Source organism: Hyla sarda, unplaced genomic scaffold, assembly GCF_029499605.1.
Source record: "Hyla sarda isolate aHylSar1 unplaced genomic scaffold, aHylSar1.hap1 scaffold_231, whole genome shotgun sequence".
Classification (NCBI taxonomy): Eukaryota; Metazoa; Chordata; class Amphibia; order Anura; family Hylidae; genus Hyla; species Hyla sarda.
The window spans coordinates 248,764-273,962 of NW_026608991.1; the positions used below are offsets into that span (position 1 = coordinate 248,764).

The 25,199-nt window shown below is 45.5% G+C and overlaps 7 non-coding genes and 4 pseudogenes across 7 annotated transcripts; all 11 read right to left on the reverse strand.

The window, feature by feature from the left end:
* Positions 1 to 1,837: 1,837 nt before the first annotated feature.
* LOC130322118 (U2 spliceosomal RNA) lies at positions 1,838 to 2,028 on the reverse strand. The gene has a single exon (XR_008867703.1). It is a non-coding gene; the product is annotated as a U2 spliceosomal RNA (small nuclear RNA).
* Positions 2,029 to 4,117: 2,089 nt separating this feature from the next.
* LOC130322119 (U2 spliceosomal RNA) lies at positions 4,118 to 4,308 on the reverse strand. Its single transcript, XR_008867704.1, has one exon. It is a non-coding gene; the product is annotated as a U2 spliceosomal RNA (small nuclear RNA).
* Positions 4,309 to 6,398: 2,090 nt separating this feature from the next.
* On the reverse strand, positions 6,399 to 6,584 carry LOC130322190 (U2 spliceosomal RNA). Its single transcript, XR_008867760.1, has one exon. It is a non-coding gene; the product is annotated as a U2 spliceosomal RNA (small nuclear RNA).
* A 693-nt stretch (positions 6,585 to 7,277) lies between these two features.
* LOC130322196 (U2 spliceosomal RNA) lies at positions 7,278 to 7,437 on the reverse strand (annotated as a pseudogene).
* A 2,093-nt stretch (positions 7,438 to 9,530) lies between these two features.
* Positions 9,531 to 9,721, reverse strand: LOC130322120 (U2 spliceosomal RNA). The gene has a single exon (XR_008867705.1). It is a non-coding gene; the product is annotated as a U2 spliceosomal RNA (small nuclear RNA).
* A 2,084-nt stretch (positions 9,722 to 11,805) lies between these two features.
* LOC130322121 (U2 spliceosomal RNA) lies at positions 11,806 to 11,996 on the reverse strand. The gene has a single exon (XR_008867706.1). It is a non-coding gene; the product is annotated as a U2 spliceosomal RNA (small nuclear RNA).
* A 2,099-nt stretch (positions 11,997 to 14,095) lies between these two features.
* Positions 14,096 to 14,300, reverse strand: LOC130322184 (U2 spliceosomal RNA; annotated as a pseudogene).
* A 5,026-nt stretch (positions 14,301 to 19,326) lies between these two features.
* On the reverse strand, positions 19,327 to 19,459 carry LOC130322210 (U2 spliceosomal RNA; annotated as a pseudogene).
* A 2,078-nt stretch (positions 19,460 to 21,537) lies between these two features.
* LOC130322181 (U2 spliceosomal RNA) lies at positions 21,538 to 21,728 on the reverse strand. Its single transcript, XR_008867755.1, has one exon. It is a non-coding gene; the product is annotated as a U2 spliceosomal RNA (small nuclear RNA).
* A 686-nt stretch (positions 21,729 to 22,414) lies between these two features.
* On the reverse strand, positions 22,415 to 22,574 carry LOC130322197 (U2 spliceosomal RNA; annotated as a pseudogene).
* A 2,084-nt stretch (positions 22,575 to 24,658) lies between these two features.
* Positions 24,659 to 24,849, reverse strand: LOC130322122 (U2 spliceosomal RNA). Its single transcript, XR_008867707.1, has one exon. It is a non-coding gene; the product is annotated as a U2 spliceosomal RNA (small nuclear RNA).
* Positions 24,850 to 25,199: the final 350 nt, after the last annotated feature.

Consider the following 25,199-nt stretch of genomic DNA (forward strand, 5'->3'; position numbering starts at 1 on the left):
ACTCCTCCTACTTGCATGTGACACTGGGCTTAGGATCTGCATAGGAAACACACACACAAGCACACACCTACCTTTGTTGCCTGCAGATGCCTCCTTGGCTGTCCCCAAACGGTATCAAACCAACACCCACGGGAAGCTGTAAGCATAGAGGACATGCCTGCACCCCATTGGACTTACCTGTGTGGGTTAAATCCGGGTTATTTGACAACCTATGGCGGTGATGGTTCTGCTCAGGCAGAGCAGTGCTGATGCTCCTCATAAAGCTGTCGCTGCTGTGAAGGTTCTAGGTGACATCACAATCCCTATGGTTACATACACAACAAAGCTGGGTTGTTGTTGTTTACACTCTGCAAGGCCTGTGGAAGTGAGTGACATCATAGCACTGTAGTTCTGAGGGTTCTAGATGGATGCAACAATCTCCTGTTGCTTCTATGAAGGCCATAATAGACGACATCACCAAACAGCTCCATAGTCACATACACAGCAAAGGAGAGATGTTGTTTACACCTAGTGATGTCAGTGGTATTGAGTGACATCACAGCACAGTGCTAAGGCTCCTGGGCCTGGACACAGCAGCGGCTGCAATATCTCAACGGAGAATACGTTTATATATATGTGTGTGTGTGCGCGTATATATATATATATATATATATATATATATATATATATATATTTCTCCGCCGAAATCACTTTTAAACCCATTTCCACCTTTTTTTCCCTTCTCTTCCTCTTACTTTTTTTTCACGTTTTTTTACGTTTTTCTCCTTTTCGCCTCTTTTCTGGGCGTATTATTCTTCTTTTTCTTCTTTTTTTTCGTCTAATGCATACCCCATCAGTGCAGCAATGCTTATTCAATACCGCCAGCAGATGGAGACACTGGGGGATAATTTTCTAAGGATTTATACTGATTTTTCCTGTCTGAATTTGTCGCACAGAAAGTTGCAGGCCAAATATGTGTGACATTTCTGCGACTTTAGCTTCTAGAGCATTTTTACAACATTATACATAGGTGCTGAATACATAAAAAGCGACTGTTCAGCGACAGACAAGTCGCATCGGCTGAAAGTAGGCCAGAATGTCAGTCCATGTTGGAGCAGGTTTAGATACAGTCTAAAGCATAGATCTCAAAGTCTGTGCACAGAATTTAGCAAGGGCCTCGCACCTTCTGATGCATCAGGTAGGTGCACTATAGCATAGCCTAACCCTCTGTACTTTGGTCTATATTGATGCGGGACATAGACAGCCAGCTGATGACCAATCCATTAGTGCAATGGATGGCTGGAAGCATTTGTCTTTGCCTTTGCAATACCACAGAAGCAATGCATGGTCAATGTACAGCAATGACACACCTGTGTGAACAGCCAGGAGACCCCCCCCATGTTATGTTACATAGTTACATAGTTAGTACGGTCGAAAAAAGACATATGTCCATCAAGTTCAACCAGGGAATTAAGGGGTAGGGGTGTGGCGCGATATTGGGGAAGGGATGAGATTTTATATTTCTTCATAAGCATTAATCTTATTTTGTCAATTAGGAACATTCAGCACCCACCCGCTATCAAGGCAGCTGCCTATCATGTCATGCCCTACCTGCACAGGTGTGCTGGCTACTCAAATGATCCAATTAAGGAGGCCATTTAGTCAGCAGCAGCAGAAGTCCTGTGCCTGGACACTCCAACAGCGGCCAGACACAAGCAGAAGCAGCAGAAGCAGCAGCAGCACCACCTTTTGTTTTTTGGCTGCAGCAGCAGCAGCAAGGCCCACAGGGCTGGCTAGCTGGCTAGCCAGCAAGCAGGTAGCAATGAAAGTAGGAATCTTTCTTTTTAACCCTGTAAGGGGGTGGTGCACTGTACCCGAAGATACTGCCATATCGGGTCAATGCATAGGGCGACGGAAGCAAGCTTCGAAATCGGCCCCCGTTCTCAAAAATCCATTTAATATATGGTCCCCAGATAGGGGACGTATCAGATATTAAACTGATAAGAACAGATACTACACTTGATCTTAGCCAAAAGGCCGAGAAGCGATAACCGTGAAAGGGGCGGGCCCAACAAGGTCCCCTTCATGGGCACTATCACTGCTTGCTGTCAGGGAGGCTGCCAGACAATTTTCCATGCACACTCTGGGCTGGGGGGCAGTCAACCACCAGTACACACAGCAGAACCTAAACCCATACCATTATTGCTAAGCAGCAAGACAGGGGCCCATTGCACTCCCACGGGGCCTTTTTAAATGCAATCCATAACCCGGATTTGCCAGGAACCCTTCTTACTCCTCCTACTTGCATGTGACACTGGGCTTAGGATCTGCATAGGAAACACACACACAAGCACACACCTACCTTTGTTGCCTGCAGATGCCTCCTTGGCTGTCCCCAAACGGTATCAAACCAACACCCACGGGAAGCTGTAAGCATAGAGGACATGCCTGCACCCCATTGGACTTACCTGTGTGGGTTAAATCCGGGTTATTTGACAACCTATGGCGGTGATGGTTCTGCTCAGGCAGAGCAGTGCTGATGCTCCTCATAAAGCTGTCGCTGCTGTGAAGGTTCTAGGTGACATCACAATCCCTATGGTTACATACACAACAAAGCTGGGTTGTTGTTGTTTACACTCTGCAAGGCCTGTGGAAGTGAGTGACATCATAGCACTGTAGTTCTGAGGGTTCTAGATGGATGCAACAATCTCCTGTTGCTTCTATGAAGGCCATAATAGACGACATCACCAAACAGCTCCATAGTCACATACACAGCAAAGGAGAGATGTTGTTTACACCTAGTGATGTCAGTGGTATTGAGTGACATCACAGCACAGTGCTAAGGCTCCTGGGCCTGGACACAGCAGCGGCTGCAATATCTCAACGGAGAATACGTTTATATATATGTGTGTGTGTGCGCGTATATATATATATATATATATATATATATATATATATATATATATATTTCTCCGCCGAAATCACTTTTAAACCCATTTCCACCTTTTTTTCCCTTCTCTTCCTCTTACTTTTTTTTCACGTTTTTTTTACGTTTTTCTCCTTTTCGCCTCTTTTCTGGGCGTATTATTCTTCTTTTTCTTCTTTTTTTTCGTCTAATGCATACCCCATCAGTGCAGCAATGCTTATTCAATACCGCCAGCAGATGGAGACACTGGGGGATAATTTTCTAAGGATTTATACTGATTTTTCCTGTCTGAATTTGTCGCACAGAAAGTTGCAGGCCAAATATGTGTGACATTTCTGCGACTTTAGCTTCTAGAGCATTTTTACAACATTATACATAGGTGCTGAATACATAAAAAGCGACTGTTCAGCGACAGACAAGTCGCATCGGCTGAAAGTAGGCCAGAATGTCAGTCCATGTTGGAGCAGGTTTAGATACAGTCTAAAGCATAGATCTCAAAGTCTGTGCACAGAATTTAGCAAGGGCCTCGCACCTTCTGATGCATCAGGTAGGTGCACTATAGCATAGCCTAACCCTCTGTACTTTGGTCTATATTGATGCGGGACATAGACAGCCAGCTGATGACCAATCCATTAGTGCAATGGATGGCTGGAAGCATTTGTCTTTGCCTTTGCAATACCACAGAAGCAATGCATGGTCAATGTACAGCAATGACACACCTGTGTGAACAGCCAGGAGACCCCCCCATGTTATGTTACATAGTTACATAGTTAGTACGGTCGAAAAAAGACATATGTCCATCAAGTTCAACCAGGGAATTAAGGGGTAGGGGTGTGGCGCGATATTGGGGAAGGGATGAGATTTTATATTTCTTCATAAGCATTAATCTTATTTTGTCAATTAGGAACATTCAGCACCCACCCGCTATCAAGGCAGCTGCCTATCATGTCATGCCCTACCTGCACAGGTGTGCTGGCTACTCAAATGATCCAATTAAGGAGGCCATTTAGTCAGCAGCAGCAGAAGTCCTGTGCCTGGACGCTCCAACAGCGGCCAGACACAAGCAGAAGCAGCAGAAGCAGCAGCAGCACCACCTTTTGTTTTTTGGCTGCAGCAGCAGCAGCAGCAGCAAGGCCCACAGGGCTGGCTAGCTGGCTAGCCAGCAAGCAGGTAGCAATGAAAGTAGGAATCTTTCTTTTTAACCCTGTAAGGGGGTGGTGCACTGTACCCGAAGATACTGCCATATCGGGTCAATGCATAGGGCGACGGAAGCAAGCTTCGAAATCGGCCCCCGTTCTCAAAAATCCATTTAATATATGGTCCCCAGATAGGGGACGTATCAGATATTAAACTGATAAGAACAGATACTACACTTGATCTTAGCCAAAAGGCCGAGAAGCGATAACCGTGAAAGGGGCGGGCCCAACAAGGTCCCCTTCATGGGCACTATCACTGCTTGCTGTCAGGGAGGCTGCCAGACAATTTTCCATGCACACTCTGGGCTGGGGGGCAGTCAACCACCAGTACACACAGCAGAACCTAAACCCATACCATTATTGCTAAGCAGCAAGACAGGGGCCCATTGCACTCCCACGGGGCCTTTTTAAATGCAATCCATAACCCGGATTTGCCAGGAACCCTTCTTACTCCTCCTACTTGCATGTGACACTGGGCTTAGGATCTGCATAGGAAACACACACACAAGCACACACCTACCTTTGTTGCCTGCAGATGCCTCCTTGGCTGTCCCCAAACGGTATCAAACCAACACCCACGGGAAGCTGTAAGCATAGAGGACATGCCTGCACCCCATTGGACTTACCTGTGTGGGTTAAATCCGGGTTATTTGACAACCTATGGCGGTGATGGTTCTGCTCAGGCAGAGCAGTGCTGATGCTCCTCATAAAGCTGTCGCTGCTGTGAAGGTTCTAGGTGACATCACAATCCCTATGGTTACATACACAACAAAGCTGGGTTGTTGTTGTTTACACTCTGCAAGGCCTGTGGAAGTGAGTGACATCATAGCACTGTAGTTCTGAGGGTTCTAGATGGATGCAACAATCTCCTGTTGCTTCTATGAAGGCCATAATAGACGACATCACCAAACAGCTCCATAGTCACATACACAGCAAAGGAGAGATGTTGTTTACACCTAGTGATGTCAGTGGTATTGAGTGACATCACAGCACAGTGCTAAGGCTCCTGGGCCTGGACACAGCAGCGGCTGCAATATCTCAACGGAGAATACGTTTATATATATGTGTGTGTGTGCGCGTATATATATATATATATATATATATATATATATATATATATATATATATTTCTCCGCCGAAATCACTTTTAAACCCATTTCCACCTTTTTTTCCCTTCTCTTCCTCTTACTTTTTTTTCACGTTTTTTTACGTTTTTCTCCTTTTCGCCTCTTTTCTGGGCGTATTATTCTTCTTTTTCTTCTTTTTTTTCGTCTAATGCATACCCCATCAGTGCAGCAATGCTTATTCAATACCGCCAGCAGATGGAGACACTGGGGGATAATTTTCTAAGGATTTATACTGATTTTTCCTGTCTGAATTTGTCGCACAGAAAGTTGCAGGCCAAATATGTGTGACATTTCTGCGACTTTAGCTTCTAGAGCATTTTTACAACATTATACATAGGTGCTGAATACATAAAAAGCGACTGTTCAGCGACAGACAAGTCGCATCGGCTGAAAGTAGGCCAGAATGTCAGTCCATGTTGGAGCAGGTTTAGATACAGTCTAAAGCATAGATCTCAAAGTCTGTGCACAGAATTTAGCAAGGGCCTCGCACCTTCTGATGCATCAGGTAGGTGCACTATAGCATAGCCTAACCCTCTGTACTTTGGTCTATATTGATGCGGGACATAGACAGCCAGCTGATGACCAATCCATTAGTGCAATGGATGGCTGGAAGCATTTGTCTTTGCCTTTGCAATACCACAGAAGCAATGCATGGTCAATGTACAGCAATGACACACCTGTGTGAACAGCCAGGAGACCCCCCCATGTTATGTTACATAGTTACATAGTTAGTACGGTCGAAAAAAGACATATGTCCATCAAGTTCAACCAGGGAATTAAGGGGTAGGGGTGTGGCGCGATATTGGGGAAGGGATGAGATTTTATATTTCTTCATAAGCATTAATCTTATTTTGTCAATTAGGAACATTCAGCACCCACCCGCTATCAAGGCAGCTGCCTATCATGTCATGCCCTACCTGCACAGGTGTGCTGGCTACTCAAATGATCCAATTAAGGAGGCCATTTAGTCAGCAGCAGCAGAAGTCCTGTGCCTGGACGCTCCAACAGCGGCCAGACACAAGCAGAAGCAGCAGAAGCAGCAGCAGCACCACCTTTTGTTTTTTGGCTGCAGCAGCAGCAGCAGCAGCAAGGCCCACAGGGCTGGCTAGCTGGCTAGCCAGCAAGCAGGTAGCAATGAAAGTAGGAATCTTTCTTTTTAACCCTGTAAGGGGGTGGTGCACTGTACCCGAAGATACTGCCATATCGGGTCAATGCATAGGGCGACGGAAGCAAGCTTCGAAATCGGCCCCCGTTCTCAAAAATCCATTTAATATATGGTCCCCAGATAGGGGACGTATCAGATATTAAACTGATAAGAACAGATTTTTTTTTTTTTTTTTTTTATCTAAAGCCGAGGAACGTGCTTTCGATTCACCCAAAGTGCAAGAAAAAGTGCAAACGTGTTACACTAAAAAAACGTGCACAAAGGATGCGGTCTATCGCAAGCCCTTCTCCGATAGGAGAGAGGCCCCCCAACAAACCTTACCCTTCGCCTCCGGACCAAATGGTACCTGCGAGGTTCCAGGTTCGATGTCCCTTTTCGCCGAAGCTACTAGGGGACCACAAATGCTCCCGGCATCCCCCTTGGCGTTAGCCAAGGTATCTGCCCGCAGAGCCGATTACGGTAGGTACCCTGCCAAAGCAGGAGTACCCGGGGTGTTTGCAGGGAGGTGCGGAACCTAATGGCCACACACACCTCCCCTAGACCGCCAGGAGGGACACCCAGAAGGGCTACCGCATCCTGACCAATCCTGTGAACACACAACACGCAAAAGGTGACACAGTGAGACAAAAAAGAAATAAATAAGTGAATGTGTGCAGATATACTGCCCGGACATCCGGCCGGATCAATAAAAATTTCTCTGATCCTAGCCAGAAGGCCGGGAATCAAGAGGTGAGTGCCACAAGGTGAAGAGATTATGGTGCCCGTGCTTCAACTCAGTGAGTCTATTCTCCCAGTGAGTTTCGGCACCTCGGGGTCACCACTCCCCGAGGCACAAAAGTACCTCGGCTCTAGACCCTCTCAGCCTCATGGCGAGACCCGGAGGGAACAGGTCACATCGGGGCAGCCGTCGAGCTGATTCCTCAGAACCAGCCCCGGAAAGCCCTGGTACACCTGCATCCTCCATGCAGCACCCATCCCCACCAGCATGAAAACTGATAAGAACAGATACTACACTTGATCTTAGCCAAAAGGCCGAGAAGCGATAACCGTGAAAGGGGCGGGCCCAACAAGGTCCCCTTCATGGGCACTATCACTGCTTGCTGTCAGGGAGGCTGCCAGACAATTTTCCATGCACACTCTGGGCTGGGGGGCAGTCAACCACCAGTACACACAGCAGAACCTAAACCCATACCATTATTGCTAAGCAGCAAGACAGGGGCCCATTGCACTCCCACGGGGCCTTTTTAAATGCAATCCATAACCCGGATTTGCCAGGAACCCTTCTTACTCCTCCTACTTGCATGTGACACTGGGCTTAGGATCTGCATAGGAAACACACACACAAGCACACACCTACCTTTGTTGCCTGCAGATGCCTCCTTGGCTGTCCCCAAACGGTATCAAACCAACACCCACGGGAAGCTGTAAGCATAGAGGACATGCCTGCACCCCATTGGACTTACCTGTGTGGGTTAAATCCGGGTTATTTGACAACCTATGGCGGTGATGGTTCTGCTCAGGCAGAGCAGTGCTGATGCTCCTCATAAAGCTGTCGCTGCTGTGAAGGTTCTAGGTGACATCACAATCCCTATGGTTACATACACAACAAAGCTGGGTTGTTGTTGTTTACACTCTGCAAGGCCTGTGGAAGTGAGTGACATCATAGCACTGTAGTTCTGAGGGTTCTAGATGGATGCAACAATCTCCTGTTGCTTCTATGAAGGCCATAATAGACGACATCACCAAACAGCTCCATAGTCACATACACAGCAAAGGAGAGATGTTGTTTACACCTAGTGATGTCAGTGGTATTGAGTGACATCACAGCACAGTGCTAAGGCTCCTGGGCCTGGACACAGCAGCGGCTGCAATATCTCAACGGAGAATACGTTTATATATATGTGTGTGTGTGCGCGTATATATATATATATATATATATATATATATATATATATATATATATATTTCTCCGCCGAAATCACTTTTAAACCCATTTCCACCTTTTTTTCCCTTCTCTTCCTCTTACTTTTTTTTCACGTTTTTTTACGTTTTTCTCCTTTTCGCCTCTTTTCTGGGCGTATTATTCTTCTTTTTCTTCTTTTTTTTCGTCTAATGCATACCCCATCAGTGCAGCAATGCTTATTCAATACCGCCAGCAGATGGAGACACTGGGGGATAATTTTCTAAGGATTTATACTGATTTTTCCTGTCTGAATTTGTCGCACAGAAAGTTGCAGGCCAAATATGTGTGACATTTCTGCGACTTTAGCTTCTAGAGCATTTTTACAACATTATACATAGGTGCTGAATACATAAAAAGCGACTGTTCAGCGACAGACAAGTCGCATCGGCTGAAAGTAGGCCAGAATGTCAGTCCATGTTGGAGCAGGTTTAGATACAGTCTAAAGCATAGATCTCAAAGTCTGTGCACAGAATTTAGCAAGGGCCTCGCACCTTCTGATGCATCAGGTAGGTGCACTATAGCATAGCCTAACCCTCTGTACTTTGGTCTATATTGATGCGGGACATAGACAGCCAGCTGATGACCAATCCATTAGTGCAATGGATGGCTGGAAGCATTTGTCTTTGCCTTTGCAATACCACAGAAGCAATGCATGGTCAATGTACAGCAATGACACACCTGTGTGAACAGCCAGGAGACCCCCCCATGTTATGTTACATAGTTACATAGTTAGTACGGTCGAAAAAAGACATATGTCCATCAAGTTCAACCAGGGAATTAAGGGGTAGGGGTGTGGCGCGATATTGGGGAAGGGATGAGATTTTATATTTCTTCATAAGCATTAATCTTATTTTGTCAATTAGGAACATTCAGCACCCACCCGCTATCAAGGCAGCTGCCTATCATGTCATGCCCTACCTGCACAGGTGTGCTGGCTACTCAAATGATCCAATTAAGGAGGCCATTTAGTCAGCAGCAGCAGAAGTCCTGTGCCTGGACGCTCCAACAGCGGCCAGACACAAGCAGAAGCAGCAGAAGCAGCAGCAGCAGCACCACCTTTTGTTTTTTGGCTGCAGCAGCAGCAGCAGCAGCAAGGCCCACAGGGCTGGCTAGCTGGCTAGCCAGCAAGCAGGTAGCAATGAAAGTAGGAATCTTTCTTTTTAACCCTGTAAGGGGGTGGTGCACTGTACCCGAAGATACTGCCATATCGGGTCAATGCATAGGGCGACGGAAGCAAGCTTCGAAATCGGCCCCCGTTCTCAAAAATCCATTTAATATATGGTCCCCAGATAGGGGACGTATCAGATATTAAACTGATAAGAACAGATACTACACTTGATCTTAGCCAAAAGGCCGAGAAGCGATAACCGTGAAAGGGGCGGGCCCAACAAGGTCCCCTTCATGGGCACTATCACTGCTTGCTGTCAGGGAGGCTGCCAGACAATTTTCCATGCACACTCTGGGCTGGGGGGCAGTCAACCACCAGTACACACAGCAGAACCTAAACCCATACCATTATTGCTAAGCAGCAAGACAGGGGCCCATTGCACTCCCACGGGGCCTTTTTAAATGCAATCCATAACCCGGATTTGCCAGGAACCCTTCTTACTCCTCCTACTTGCATGTGACACTGGGCTTAGGATCTGCATAGGAAACACACACACAAGCACACACCTACCTTTGTTGCCTGCAGATGCCTCCTTGGCTGTCCCCAAACGGTATCAAACCAACACCCACGGGAAGCTGTAAGCATAGAGGACATGCCTGCACCCCATTGGACTTACCTGTGTGGGTTAAATCCGGGTTATTTGACAACCTATGGCGGTGATGGTTCTGCTCAGGCAGAGCAGTGCTGATGCTCCTCATAAAGCTGTCGCTGCTGTGAAGGTTCTAGGTGACATCACAATCCCTATGGTTACATACACAACAAAGCTGGGTTGTTGTTGTTTACACTCTGCAAGGCCTGTGGAAGTGAGTGACATCATAGCACTGTAGTTCTGAGGGTTCTAGATGGATGCAACAATCTCCTGTTGCTTCTATGAAGGCCATAATAGACGACATCACCAAACAGCTCCATAGTCACATACACAGCAAAGGAGAGATGTTGTTTACACCTAGTGATGTCAGTGGTATTGAGTGACATCACAGCACAGTGCTAAGGCTCCTGGGCCTGGACACAGCAGCGGCTGCAATATCTCAACGGAGAATACGTTTATATATATGTGTGTGTGTGCGCGTATATATATATATATATATATATATATATATATATATATATATTTCTCCGCCGAAATCACTTTTAAACCCATTTCCACCTTTTTTTCCCTTCTCTTCCTCTTACTTTTTTTTCACGTTTTTTTACGTTTTTCTCCTTTTCGCCTCTTTTCTGGGCGTATTATTCTTCTTTTTCTTCTTTTTTTTCGTCTAATGCATACCCCATCAGTGCAGCAATGCTTATTCAATACCGCCAGCAGATGGAGACACTGGGGGATAATTTTCTAAGGATTTATACTGATTTTTCCTGTCTGAATTTGTCGCACAGAAAGTTGCAGGCCAAATATGTGTGACATTTCTGCGACTTTAGCTTCTAGAGCATTTTTACAACATTATACATAGGTGCTGAATACATAAAAAGCGACTGTTCAGCGACAGACAAGTCGCATCGGCTGAAAGTAGGCCAGAATGTCAGTCCATGTTGGAGCAGGTTTAGATACAGTCTAAAGCATAGATCTCAAAGTCTGTGCACAGAATTTAGCAAGGGCCTCGCACCTTCTGATGCATCAGGTAGGTGCACTATAGCATAGCCTAACCCTCTGTACTTTGGTCTATATTGATGCGGGACATAGACAGCCAGCTGATGACCAATCCATTAGTGCAATGGATGGCTGGAAGCATTTGTCTTTGCCTTTGCAATACCACAGAAGCAATGCATGGTCAATGTACAGCAATGACACACCTGTGTGAACAGCCAGGAGACCCCCCCATGTTATGTTACATAGTTACATAGTTAGTACGGTCGAAAAAAGACATATGTCCATCAAGTTCAACCAGGGAATTAAGGGGTAGGGGTGTGGCGCGATATTGGGGAAGGGATGAGATTTTATATTTCTTCATAAGCATTAATCTTATTTTGTCAATTAGGAACATTCAGCACCCACCCGCTATCAAGGCAGCTGCCTATCATGTCATGCCCTACCTGCACAGGTGTGCTGGCTACTCAAATGATCCAATTAAGGAGGCCATTTAGTCAGCAGCAGCAGAAGTCCTGTGCCTGGACGCTCCAACAGCGGCCAGACACAAGCAGAAGCAGCAGAAGCAGCAGCAGCACCACCTTTTGTTTTTTGGCTGCAGCAGCAGCAGCAGCAGCAAGGCCCACAGGGCTGGCTAGCTGTCTAGCCAGCAAGCAGGTAGCAATGAAAGTAGGAATCTTTCTTTTTAACCCTGTAAGGGGGTGGTGCACTGTACCCGAAGATACTGCCATATCGGGTCAATGCATAGGGCGACGGAAGCAAGCTTCGAAATCGGCCCCCGTTCTCAAAAATCCATTTAATATATGGTCCCCAGATAGGGGACGTATCAGATATTAAACTGATAAGAACAGATACTACACTTGATCTTAGCCAAAAGGCCGAGAAGCGATAACCGTGAAAGGGGCGGGCCCAACAAGGTCCCCTTCATGGGCACTATCACTGCTTGCTGTCAGGGAGGCTGCCAGACAATTTTCCATGCACACTCTGGGCTGGGGGGCAGTCAACCACCAGTACACACAGCAGAACCTAAACCCATACCATTATTGCTAAGCAGCAAGACAGGGGCCCATTGCACTCCCACGGGGCCTTTTTAAATGCAATCCATAACCCGGATTTGCCAGGAACCCTTCTTACTCCTCCTACTTGCATGTGACACTGGGCTTAGGATCTGCATAGGAAACACACACACAAGCACACACCTACCTTTGTTGCCTGCAGATGCCTCCTTGGCTGTCCCCAAACGGTATCAAACCAACACCCACGGGAAGCTGTAAGCATAGAGGACATGCCTGCACCCCATTGGACTTACCTGTGTGGGTTAAATCCGGGTTATTTGACAACCTATGGCGGTGATGGTTCTGCTCAGGCAGAGCAGTGCTGATGCTCCTCATAAAGCTGTCGCTGCTGTGAAGGTTCTAGGTGACATCACAATCCCTATGGTTACATACACAACAAAGCTGGGTTGTTGTTGTTTACACTCTGCAAGGCCTGTGGAAGTGAGTGACATCATAGCACTGTAGTTCTGAGGGTTCTAGATGGATGCAACAATCTCCTGTTGCTTCTATGAAGGCCATAATAGACGACATCACCAAACAGCTCCATAGTCACATACACAGCAAAGGAGAGATGTTGTTTACACCTAGTGATGTCAGTGGTATTGAGTGACATCACAGCACAGTGCTAAGGCTCCTGGGCCTGGACACAGCAGCGGCTGCAATATCTCAACGGAGAATACGTTTATATATATGTGTGTGTGTGCGCGTATATATATATATATATATATATATATATATATATATATATATATATATATATATATATATTTCTCCGCCGAAATCACTTTTAAACCCATTTCCACCTTTTTTTCCCTTCTCTTCCTCTTACTTTTTTTTCACGTTTTTTTACGTTTTTCTCCTTTTCGCCTCTTTTCTGGGCGTATTATTCTTCTTTTTCTTCTTTTTTTTCGTCTAATGCATACCCCATCAGTGCAGCAATGCTTATTCAATACCGCCAGCAGATGGAGACACTGGGGGATAATTTTCTAAGGATTTATACTGATTTTTCCTGTCTGAATTTGTCGCACAGAAAGTTGCAGGCCAAATATGTGTGACATTTCTGCGACTTTAGCTTCTAGAGCATTTTTACAACATTATACATAGGTGCTGAATACATAAAAAGCGACTGTTCAGCGACAGACAAGTCGCATCGGCTGAAAGTAGGCCAGAATGTCAGTCCATGTTGGAGCAGGTTTAGATACAGTCTAAAGCATAGATCTCAAAGTCTGTGCACAGAATTTAGCAAGGGCCTCGCACCTTCTGATGCATCAGGTAGGTGCACTATAGCATAGCCTAACCCTCTGTACTTTGGTCTATATTGATGCGGGACATAGACAGCCAGCTGATGACCAATCCATTAGTGCAATGGATGGCTGGAAGCATTTGTCTTTGCCTTTGCAATACCACAGAAGCAATGCATGGTCAATGTACAGCAATGACACACCTGTGTGAACAGCCAGGAGACCCCCCCATGTTATGTTACATAGTTACATAGTTAGTACGGTCGAAAAAAGACATATGTCCATCAAGTTCAACCAGGGAATTAAGGGGTAGGGGTGTGGCGCGATATTGGGGAAGGGATGAGATTTTATATTTCTTCATAAGCATTAATCTTATTTTGTCAATTAGGAACATTCAGCACCCACCCGCTATCAAGGCAGCTGCCTATCATGTCATGCCCTACCTGCACAGGTGTGCTGGCTACTCAAATGATCCAATTAAGGAGGCCATTTAGTCAGCAGCAGCAGAAGTCCTGTGCCTGGACGCTCCAACAGCGGCCAGACACAAGCAGAAGCAGCAGAAGCAGCAGCAGCACCACCTTTTGTTTTTTGGCTGCAGCAGCAGCAGCAGCAAGGCCCACAGGGCTGGCTAGCTGGCTAGCCAGCAAGCAGGTAGCAATGAAAGTAGGAATCTTTCTTTTTAACCCTGTAAGGGGGTGGTGCACTGTACCCGAAGATACTGCCATATCGGGTCAATGCATAGGGCGACGGAAGCAAGCTTCGAAATCGGCCCCCGTTCTCAAAAATCCATTTAATATATGGTCCCCAGATAGGGGACGTATCAGATATTAAACTGATAAGAACAGATTTTTTTTTTAACTTGACTACCCTTACGGGGGCAAACTTTATTAAAAATTAAATAATGTTAACAAAGTTGTGCAAATATGTCAATAAATACAGTTACATATAAATAACATATTTACAACATATTAAAACATAAAATGGGCACTTGGTGGCTTTACAAGATAGAATTCCATTCTTTTAAAAACCATTTTCTAGATAAAAGCGGAAATCTCTTCTTGTCTAAAAGATAGTACTGGTACATTTCATAAAAACAGATAGATAAAATGTCCTTCACAGATAAAACCTCATGCTTGAACAATAAAATATTCCTGGCCTTCCACAGAGCTGCCTTCACACAGTTTATGATCTTCCATGCAATAGTCTCTTGAGTCCGTGTTGGGCATTCCAGGCAACCATAAAAAACCACTGCAATATTTAAGTCTTTTAGTTCAGTTATCCTTTTTACCAGAGGGAGTATCTTTGTCCATATTTTCTGCGAGTAAAAACAAGTCCATATTAGATGGTGCACGGTCTCCTCTTGTCGGCATCCCTCCCTCGGGCAGGTTGCAGAGTTGGATAATCCTCTTCGGTGCTGGAATGCCCGGCATGGAAGACACTCGTGTGCGCAGCTCCAGGCCAGGTCCTTCTGTGAATTAAAAAGATAATTAATACTCAACATCTTCCAAATCTGTATACACTTCTGTTCGTTAAAATTTTTGATGGGAGTCACGGTACTGGTTTCTTTTATTTCCTTTAGTAGTTTTTTGCTATTGCACAGATCCTGAACACTTTTACCTTTAAAATTATATAAGTTTAAAATTTTTCCTAAAATCATGTATTGAGGGGGTAAATTCAAAGAATAAGGGCAACTTAAAACTGTAGAAAACCAGCCGTTCCTCCGCATAAAATAACCAGTATTAAAACGAACAAAATAAGACCAGTAGCTATCTTTAAAAACAGTAGTAAAACACATGCTAAAAAACTTTATTAAAAGGAAAGCTTTAAAATCTGGAAAATCCTTACCGCCCCTGGAGTTCGGTTTTATCACAATTTCTCTCTTTAATTTTTCGCTCTTAGAACTCCAAAAGAAAGTAAAACAAGCTTTTGTTATTTTCTTTAGAACCATTTCGGGGGGTGGGAAAACCAGACTTAAATACAATAAAATAGGTAAAAGCACCATTTTTGTAATTAAAACCTTCCCTTCCATTGTAAGTTCTCGCATGTTCCACATACATATTTTCTTATTTATTTTTTGAGCCACCAAGTCCCAGCTATTAAAACCATTATTAGACTCGTCAAAGGAGACACCTAAAATCTGCACCGACTCAGACACAGGGACGGGCACATCATACAAAGGCATTCTGCCTATGTTTAAAATGTTACTTTTGTTAAAATTGACTTTAAAACCGGAGGCACAATTAAAATATTGAATCTGTTTTAGCGTCTTCTGAAGCGATGGGGTGTCCCTGCAAAACACCGCAACATCGTCCATGTACCCCACTACCTTCGCCTCTAGTCCCCCTCCTCCTGGCAGGGGGACTCCATGGATCTGCTTATCCTTTCGTATTGTACATAAAAGAGGCTCTATTGCGCAAATGAAGAGTAGTGGGGACAAGGGACACCCCTGCTTCACTCCGGAATTTAAAATCACGCCCTGTGTCTTAAAACCATTTACTAAAATTTTACTAGTACAGTTATCATAAAAAGCTCTAAGAGACAATAAAAAGCCATCAGGTATACCCATTTTCTCTAAAACCTTAAAAAGATAAAAATGTGACACCCTGTCGAAAGCTTTTTCAAAATCTATGGATAAAACCGCCAGCTTTCCTTTTCTTAATTTGGTGTCGCTAATTACATCCTTTAAAAGGTTTAGGTTCTCCCATAAACTCCTCCCAGGCACCCCACAGACTTGGTTTGTATGAATTATTTTATGGATTACGTTCTTTAAGCGGTTAGCACACAGTTTCGCCATTATTTTATAGTCGCAGTTCAGAAGGGTGATTGGTCTCCAGTTTTTGAGTTCCGACCGGTCTCCCTTTTTGAATAGCAGGGAGACATCACCCTTCTTCCATGAGCCTGGGAGGATTTTAGACTTAAAGACTTCCGTAAAAAGGGAGAACAAATCTTCTTTTAAAATACCATAAAAAGTAACATAAAATTCAATGGGTATACCATCCGGCCCAGGCACTTTACCTGTTTTAAAACTCTTGACGGTCTCTAAAATCTCCTGCTCTGAAATATTCTGCAATAAAAAAAACTGTGAGACAGGATCTAAAAAATTGGTGATCTCCTTTAACGAGTCATTCATAAAACATTCATCAATGTGTTTTACATTAAAAAGATCCGCATAAAACTCTTGCACCTTTTTTAAAATACCCTGTACATCATTCACTCCTTCAATGTTTTCTATTAACCTTCTATTTTCATGTATTTTCTTAAAAAAATACCTGGAGCAGGTCTCGTTTTCCTCAAGATGCTGTATTCGAGACCTAAAGATAATTTCTTTTCCTTTATGCTCCAGGCACTTAGTTATTTCTTTTTTAAGATCATGTACCTCCTTCTCCACCTCCATCCCATGTGCTCTGAATTTGTACAGGGTTTGCAGACGAGTATTTAGGATATTATAAAATTCACGTTTTTCTTTAGCTTTCCTAACCCCAACACGGATAAAAAATTCTTTTATTTTTAGTTTCATTTTTCCCCACCAGATACTGGTGGGAGTGTTGGGGTCTTTTACTCGTCTGCATTCCTTGTAAAAGGTGATAAAATCTGATAAAACCTGCGGATCTTCTAAAAGGGACACGTTTAACTTCCAGGCATTCCTACCAGTTCTCCTTTTAAAATCACTTTTAACTTTAAAATACAATAATTTATGGTCAGAAAAAACATTGGTAAAAAGATCACAGTTAAAAGGCAGTACTTGATAAGAACAAAAAATAAAATCTATCCTGGAGCTACAGCTTGCATTGCTCCAGGTAACACCGTCTTCCTCTGGTACGTTAAAATTACATTTTTTTAAAACATCAGTGAGATTAAAATCTAAAATCAAGTTTTTTAACATAAAAGACGTCTTATCATAGTTCCTACTCACTGCGTTCGAAAAACGGCGTTCTCCCCTTAAAATACAATTAAAATCACCTGATAAAACAAGAGGACTAGAATTGTTAATAAAAAGGGGTAAAATCTCCAACATTTTTATTCTTTCATTCTTATCAGGAGAACCATAAAAATTTAAAAACTGCCATTTAAAACCATTAATAAAAGCGCTGACCAATAAAATTCTGCCTGGTAAAATTTCGTTAAAACTCTCAATTAAAACGTTCCTTTTAAAAAGTATGGCGACCCCTGCTGATCTGGATTCATTTGATCCAGACCAGACTGATGGACCGTGCACCCAATCATCTTCATATTCTTTATAATTTAATCTGTGCGGGATGCCACATTCCTGCAGGAAAAGGACGGAAGCAGCAAAAACCGACAAGTAATTAAATAGGGCAACCCTTCTTACTCTGGCGCTCACACTTCTCACGTTCAAGGACAGACCGGACAACTCAGCCATGGGAATGTACAAGAAAACGTCTTACACCTCTGATTCCCCCTCCGAAGCCTCATACCCCCCAAAATCTGACTCAACTGTACGCATAGAGGAAGCAGGAGAGGAGGCACCATCACTCAGCCGACCCCCCTCCTCCATCATGATTGAGGCATAGTTGTTCTCGGGCATCCTGGCAATCAGGGCTCCAGACTCATTGGGTTCTTCCACCTCTTGCCCCTCCATAGGGGTCGGGTGTTCACTTAGTTCCGTCTCTGGTACCTCAGAGACGGTCACCCCTGAAACCTCCTCCTGGCAGGGAGGAGGGGGGGTATCCCCTATGGGGACCTGTGGAGGAACGTCACTTGGGTTCCCTGCATCCGCAGGTACTTCCATCGGCTCCCCCTGGACCGCCTCCGAATAGAGTCTTCTGGAGCCCCTCCGCCTTTTAACCTTCACCTCTCCACCCGGATCATCGCTCTCAGGGGGACCCTGAGCCAGAGGTTGCTGAGGAGCGGATTCGGCCGCCGTCCGCTCCTCTCTTAACCCAGCATGCTCCTGGGGGCCAGTTTTTTCACCACTTGCACGTTTTTTGGCCATCCTCTGCTCTTTAGGGTCCCCTCCTTTTGCCTGAGGGGGGTCTTTCTCCTTCTCCATCTCACCGCTTACCTCTTGTGGGGGGGTAATCACTGGCTCTGCTTGCCTCGGCTGGTGTCCCGGTTGCTGTCCTTGCTGCCTCCAGGGTTGCCACTGCTGCTCCGTCCTATGTCTGTGGGGACAAGAGGAGAAAAGGTGACCGAATTGTTGACAGAAATTGCACCTCCCTCCTCTTGTGCATTTCTCTGTCTCGTGCTGTGTGCTACCACATTTTTTGCATGTACTTTCACAGTTTTCTTTTGTGTGTCCATATCTGTGACACTTCCTGCAGTAGCTTGGCATCCCCGCATAAAAGAGGTCGCCACACATATTATTTATTTTAAAACGAGCTGGTGGTAGTTGTATTCCCCCTGGCAATCTGTCATCTTTTTTGCATGTAACCTGAAATCTCCACTTAGATGTCCAGATGCCACAGCTGTTCATGATTTTTCCTCTGCACTCAACCTTACTAAAATAGACTTGTAAAAACAACTCAACATCGTGTAGGTTGGCGAAAGGGGAATACATCTTTACTACCACCAGCTTAATATCGTCTAGAACGTGCTCAATAATCCGGACACCCTGAAGCTTTTTGTCTTTACTCGCAGCAGCTCTGGTAACAAAATCTCTGTGGATGCCATTTTGTGTGAACGTCACATCAAAAATTTTACGCTTCGGGTAGTCCTGGATTGCCAATATCTCGCCCTTCTGTATTCCGAAAACTCCTCCGAGCACGTCCTCTACTACGAATTTCAAATCGTCCGCCCTTTTGGTATCATCCGTGAGAATGACTCTCACGGTGTTTTTGATCCTTGCGTATGCCGGCACAGAACCTGGATCCGGATCATCATCCATGGTTCTAACCTCTCTCCACCCGAAGGTCTTGAGAGGCGATCGCTACTCGTTACCCTGGGACTAGGCCCTCTCCCCAATAGCAACAAGTGGGTGAAGCCCAGGCAATAAACCTGGGCGATCCCACAAGGCCGAGGAGAGGGGTACCCGAGTACCTTCTGACCAGATCTCCTGTATTACTACACTTGATCTTAGCCAAAAGGCCGAGAAGCGATAACCGTGAAAGGGGCGGGCCCAACAAGGTCCCCTTCATGGGCACTATCACTGCTTGCTGTCAGGGAGGCTGCCAGACAATTTTCCATGCACACTCTGGGCTGGGGGGCAGTCAACCACCAGTACACACAGCAGAACCTAAACCCATACCATTATTGCTAAGCAGCAAGACAGGGGCCCATTGCACTCCCACGGGGCCTTTTTAAATGCAATCCATAACCCGGATTTGCCAGGAACCCTTCTTACTCCTCCTACTTGCATGTGACACTGGGCTTAGGATCTGCATAGGAAACACACACACAAGCACACACCTACCTTTGTTGCCTGCAGATGCCTCCTTGGCTGTCCCCAAACGGTATCAAACCAACACCCACGGGAAGCTGTAAGCATAGAGGACATGCCTGCACCCCATTGGACTTACCTGTGTGGGTTAAATCCGGGTTATTTGACAACCTATGGCGGTGATGGTTCTGCTCAGGCAGAGCAGTGCTGATGCTCCTCATAAAGCTGTCGCTGCTGTGAAGGTTCTAGGTGACATCACAATCCCTATGGTTACATACACAACAAAGCTGGGTTGTTGTTGTTTACACTCTGCAAGGCCTGTGGAAGTGAGTGACATCATAGCACTGTAGTTCTGAGGGTTCTAGATGGATGCAACAATCTCCTGTTGCTTCTATGAAGGCCATAATAGACGACATCACCAAACAGCTCCATAGTCACATACACAGCAAAGGAGAGATGTTGTTTACACCTAGTGATGTCAGTGGTATTGAGTGACATCACAGCACAGTGCTAAGGCTCCTGGGCCTGGACACAGCAGCGGCTGCAATATCTCAACGGAGAATACGTTTATATATATGTGTGTGTGTGCGCGTATATATATATATATATATATATATATATATATATATTTCTCCGCCGAAATCACTTTTAAACCCATTTCCACCTTTTTTTCCCTTCTCTTCCTCTTACTTTTTTTTCACGTTTTTTTACGTTTTTCTCCTTTTCGCCTCTTTTCTGGGCGTATTATTCTTCTTTTTCTTCTTTTTTTTCGTCTAATGCATACCCCATCAGTGCAGCAATGCTTATTCAATACCGCCAGCAGATGGAGACACTGGGGGATAATTTTCTAAGGATTTATACTGATTTTTCCTGTCTGAATTTGTCGCACAGAAAGTTGCAGGCCAAATATGTGTGACATTTCTGCGACTTTAGCTTCTAGAGCATTTTTACAACATTATACATAGGTGCTGAATACATAAAAAGCGACTGTTCAGCGACAGACAAGTCGCATCGGCTGAAAGTAGGCCAGAATGTCAGTCCATGTTGGAGCAGGTTTAGATACAGTCTAAAGCATAGATCTCAAAGTCTGTGCACAGAATTTAGCAAGGGCCTCGCACCTTCTGATGCATCAGGTAGGTGCACTATAGCATAGCCTAACCCTCTGTACTTTGGTCTATATTGATGCGGGACATAGACAGCCAGCTGATGACCAATCCATTAGTGCAATGGATGGCTGGAAGCATTTGTCTTTGCCTTTGCAATACCACAGAAGCAATGCATGGTCAATGTACAGCAATGACACACCTGTGTGAACAGCCAGGAGACCCCCCCATGTTATGTTACATAGTTACATAGTTAGTACGGTCGAAAAAAGACATATGTCCATCAAGTTCAACCAGGGAATTAAGGGGTAGGGGTGTGGCGCGATATTGGGGAAGGGATGAGATTTTATATTTCTTCATAAGCATTAATCTTATTTTGTCAATTAGGAACATTCAGCACCCACCCGCTATCAAGGCAGCTGCCTATCATGTCATGCCCTACCTGCACAGGTGTGCTGGCTACTCAAATGATCCAATTAAGGAGGCCATTTAGTCAGCAGCAGCAGAAGTCCTGTGCCTGGACGCTCCAACAGCGGCCAGACACAAGCAGAAGCAGCAGAAGCAGCAGCAGCACCACCTTTTGTTTTTTGGGTGCAGCAGCAGCAGCAGCAGCAAGGCCCACAGGGCTGGCTAGCTGGCTAGCCAGCAAGCAGGTAGCAATGAAAGTAGGAATCTTTCTTTTTAACCCTGTAAGGGGGTGGTGCACTGTACCCGAAGATACTGCCATATCGGGTCAATGCATAGGGCGACGGAAGCAAGCTTCGAAATTGGCCCCCGTTCTCAAAAATCCATTTAATATATGGTCCCCAGATAGGGGACGTATCAGATATTAAACTGATAAGAACAGATTTTTTTTTTTTTTTTTTATCTAAAGCCGAGAAACGTGCTTTCGATTCACCCAAAGTGCAAGAAAAAGTGCAAACGTGTTACACTAAAAAAACGTGCACAAAGGATGCGGTCTATCGCAAGCCCTTCTCCGATAGGAGAGAGGCCCCCCAACAAACCTTACCCTTCACCTCCGGACCAAAAGGTGCCTGCGAGGTTCCAGGATCGATGTCCCTTTTCGCCGAAGCTACTAGGGGACCACAAATGCTCCCGGCATCCCCCTTGGCGTTGGCCAAGGTATCTGCCCGCAGAGCCGATTACGGTAGGTACCCTGCCAAAGCAGGAGTACCCGGGGTGTTTGCAGGGAGGTGCGGAACCTAATGGCCACACACACCTCCCCTAGACCGCCAGGAGGGACACCCAGAAGGGCTACCGCATCCTGACAAATCCAGTGAACACACAACATGCAAAAAGTGACACAGTGAGACAAAAAAGAAATAAATAAGTGAATGTGTGCAGATATACTGCCCGGACATCCGGCCGGATCTATAAAAATTTCTCTGATCCTAACCAGAAGGCCGGGAATCAAGAGGTGAGTGCCACAAGGTGAAGAGATTATGGTGCCCGTGCTTCAACTCAGTGAGTCTATTCTCCCAGTGAGTTTCGGCACCTCGGGGTCACCACTCCCCGAGGCACAAAAGTACCTCGGCTCTAGACCCTCTCAGCCTCATGGCGAGACCCGGAGGGAACAGGTCACATCGGGGCAGCCGTCGAGCTGATTCCTCAGAACCAGCCCCGGAAAGCCCTGGTACACCTGCATCCTCCATGCAGCACCCATCCCCACCAGCATGAAAACTGATAAGAACAGATACTACACTTGATCTTAGCCAAAAGGCCGAGAAGCGATAACCGTGAAAGGGGCGGGCCCAACAAGGTCCCCTTCATGGGCACTATCACTGCTTGCTGTCAGGGAGGCTGCCAGACAATTTTCCATGCACACTCTGGGCTGGGGGGCAGTCAACCACCAGTACACACAGCAGAACCTAAACCCATACCATTATTGCTAAGCAGCAAGACAGGGGCCCATTGCACTCCCACGGGGCCTTTTTAAATGCAATCCATAACCCGGATTTGCCAGGAACCCTTCTTACTCCTCCTACTTGCATGTGACACTGGGCTTAGGATCTGCATAGGAAACACACACACAAGCACACACCTACCTTTGTTGCCTGCAGATGCCTCCTTGGCAGTCCCCAAACGGTATCAAACCAACACCCACGGGAAGCTGTAAGCATAGAGGACATGCCTGCACCCCATTGGACTTACCTGTGTGGGTTAAATCCGGGTTATTTGACAACCTATGGCGGTGATGGTTCTGCTCAGGCAGAGCAGTGCTGATGCTCCTCATAAAGCTGTCGCTGCTGTGAAGGTTCTAGGTGACATCACAATCCCTATGGTTACATACACAACAAAGCTGGGTTGTTGTTGTTTACACTCTGCAAGGCCTGTGGAAGTGAGTGACATCATAGCACTGTAGTTCTGAGGGTTCTAGATGGATGCAACAATCTCCTGTTGCTTCTATGAAGGCCATAATAGACGACATCACCAAACAGCTCCATAGTCACATACACAGCAAAGGAGAGATGTTGTTTACACCTAGTGATGTCAGTGGTATTGAGTGACATCACAGCACAGTGCTAAGGCTCCTGGGCCTGGACACAGCAGCGGCTGCAATATCTCAACGGAGAATACGTTTATATATATGTGTGTGTGTGCGCGTATATATATATATATATATATATATATATATATATATATATATTTCTCCGCCGAAATCACTTTTAAACCCATTTCCACCTTTTTTTCCCTTCTCTTCCTCTTACTTTTTTTTCACGTTTTTTTACGTTTTTCTCCTTTTCGCCTCTTTTCTGGGCGTATTATTCTTCTTTTTCTTCTTTTTTTTCGTCTAATGCATACCCCATCAGTGCAGCAATGCTTATTCAATACCGCCAGCAGATGGAGACACTGGGGGATAATTTTCTAAGGATTTATACTGATTTTTCCTGTCTGAATTTGTCGCACAGAAAGTTGCAGGCCAAATATGTGTGACATTTCTGCGACTTTAGCTTCTACAGCATTTTTACAACATTATACATAGGTGCTGAATACATAAAAAGCGACTGTTCAGCGACAGACAAGTCGCATCGGCTGAAAGTAGGCCAGAATGTCAGTCCATGTTGGAGCAGGTTTAGATACAGTCTAAAGCATAGATCTCAAAGTCTGTGCACAGAATTTAGCAAGGGCCTCGCACCTTCTGATGCATCAGGTAGGTGCACTATAGCATAGCCTAACCCTCTGTACTTTGGTCTATATTGATGCGGGACATAGACAGCCAGCTGATGACCAATCCATTAGTGCAATGGATGGCTGGAAGCATTTGTCTTTGCCTTTGCAATACCACAGAAGCAATGCATGGTCAATGTACAGCAATGACACACCTGTGTGAACAGCCAGGAGACCCCCCCATGTTATGTTACATAGTTACATAGTTAGTACGGTCGAAAAAAGACATATGTCCATCAAGTTCAACCAGGGAATTAAGGGGTAGGGGTGTGGCGCGATATTGGGGAAGGGATGAGATTTTATATTTCTTCATAAGCATTAATCTTATTTTGTCAATTAGGAACATTCAGCACCCACCCGCTATCAAGGCAGCTGCCTATCATGTCATGCCCTACCTGCACAGGTGTGCTGGCTACTCAAATGATCCAATTAAGGAGGCCATTTAGTCAGCAGCAGCAGAAGTCCTGTGCCTGGACGCTCCAACAGCGGCCAGACACAAGCAGAAGCAGCAGAAGCAGCAGCAGCACCACCTTTTGTTTTTTGGCTGCAGCAGCAACAGCAGCAGCAAGGCCCACAGGGCTGGCTAGCTGGCTAGCCAGCAAGCAGGTAGCAATGAAAGTAGGAATCTTTCTTTTTAACCCTGTAAGGGGGTGGTGCACTGTACCCGAAGATACTGCCATATCGGGTCAATGCATAGGGCGACGGAAGCAAGCTTCGAAATCGGCCCCCGTTCTCAAAAATCCATTTAATATATGGTCCCCAGATAGGGGACGTATCAGATATTAAACTGATAAGAACAGATACTACACTTGATCTTAGCCAAAAGGCCGAGAAGCGATAACCGTGAAAGGGGCGGGCCCAACAAGGTCCCCTTCATGGGCACTATCACTGCTTGCTGTCAGGGAGGCTGCCAGACAATTTTCCATGCACACTCTGGGCTGGGGGGCAGTCAACCACCAGTACACACAGCAGAACCTAAACCCATACCATTATTGCTAAGCAGCAAGACAGGGGCCCATTGCACTCCCACGGGGCCTTTTTAAATGCAATCCATAACCCGGATTTGCCAGGAACCCTTCTTACTCCTCCTACTTGCATGTGACACTGGGCTTAGGATCTGCATAGGAAACACACACACAAGCACACACCTACCTTTGTTGCCTGCAGATGCCTCCTTGGCAGTCCCCAA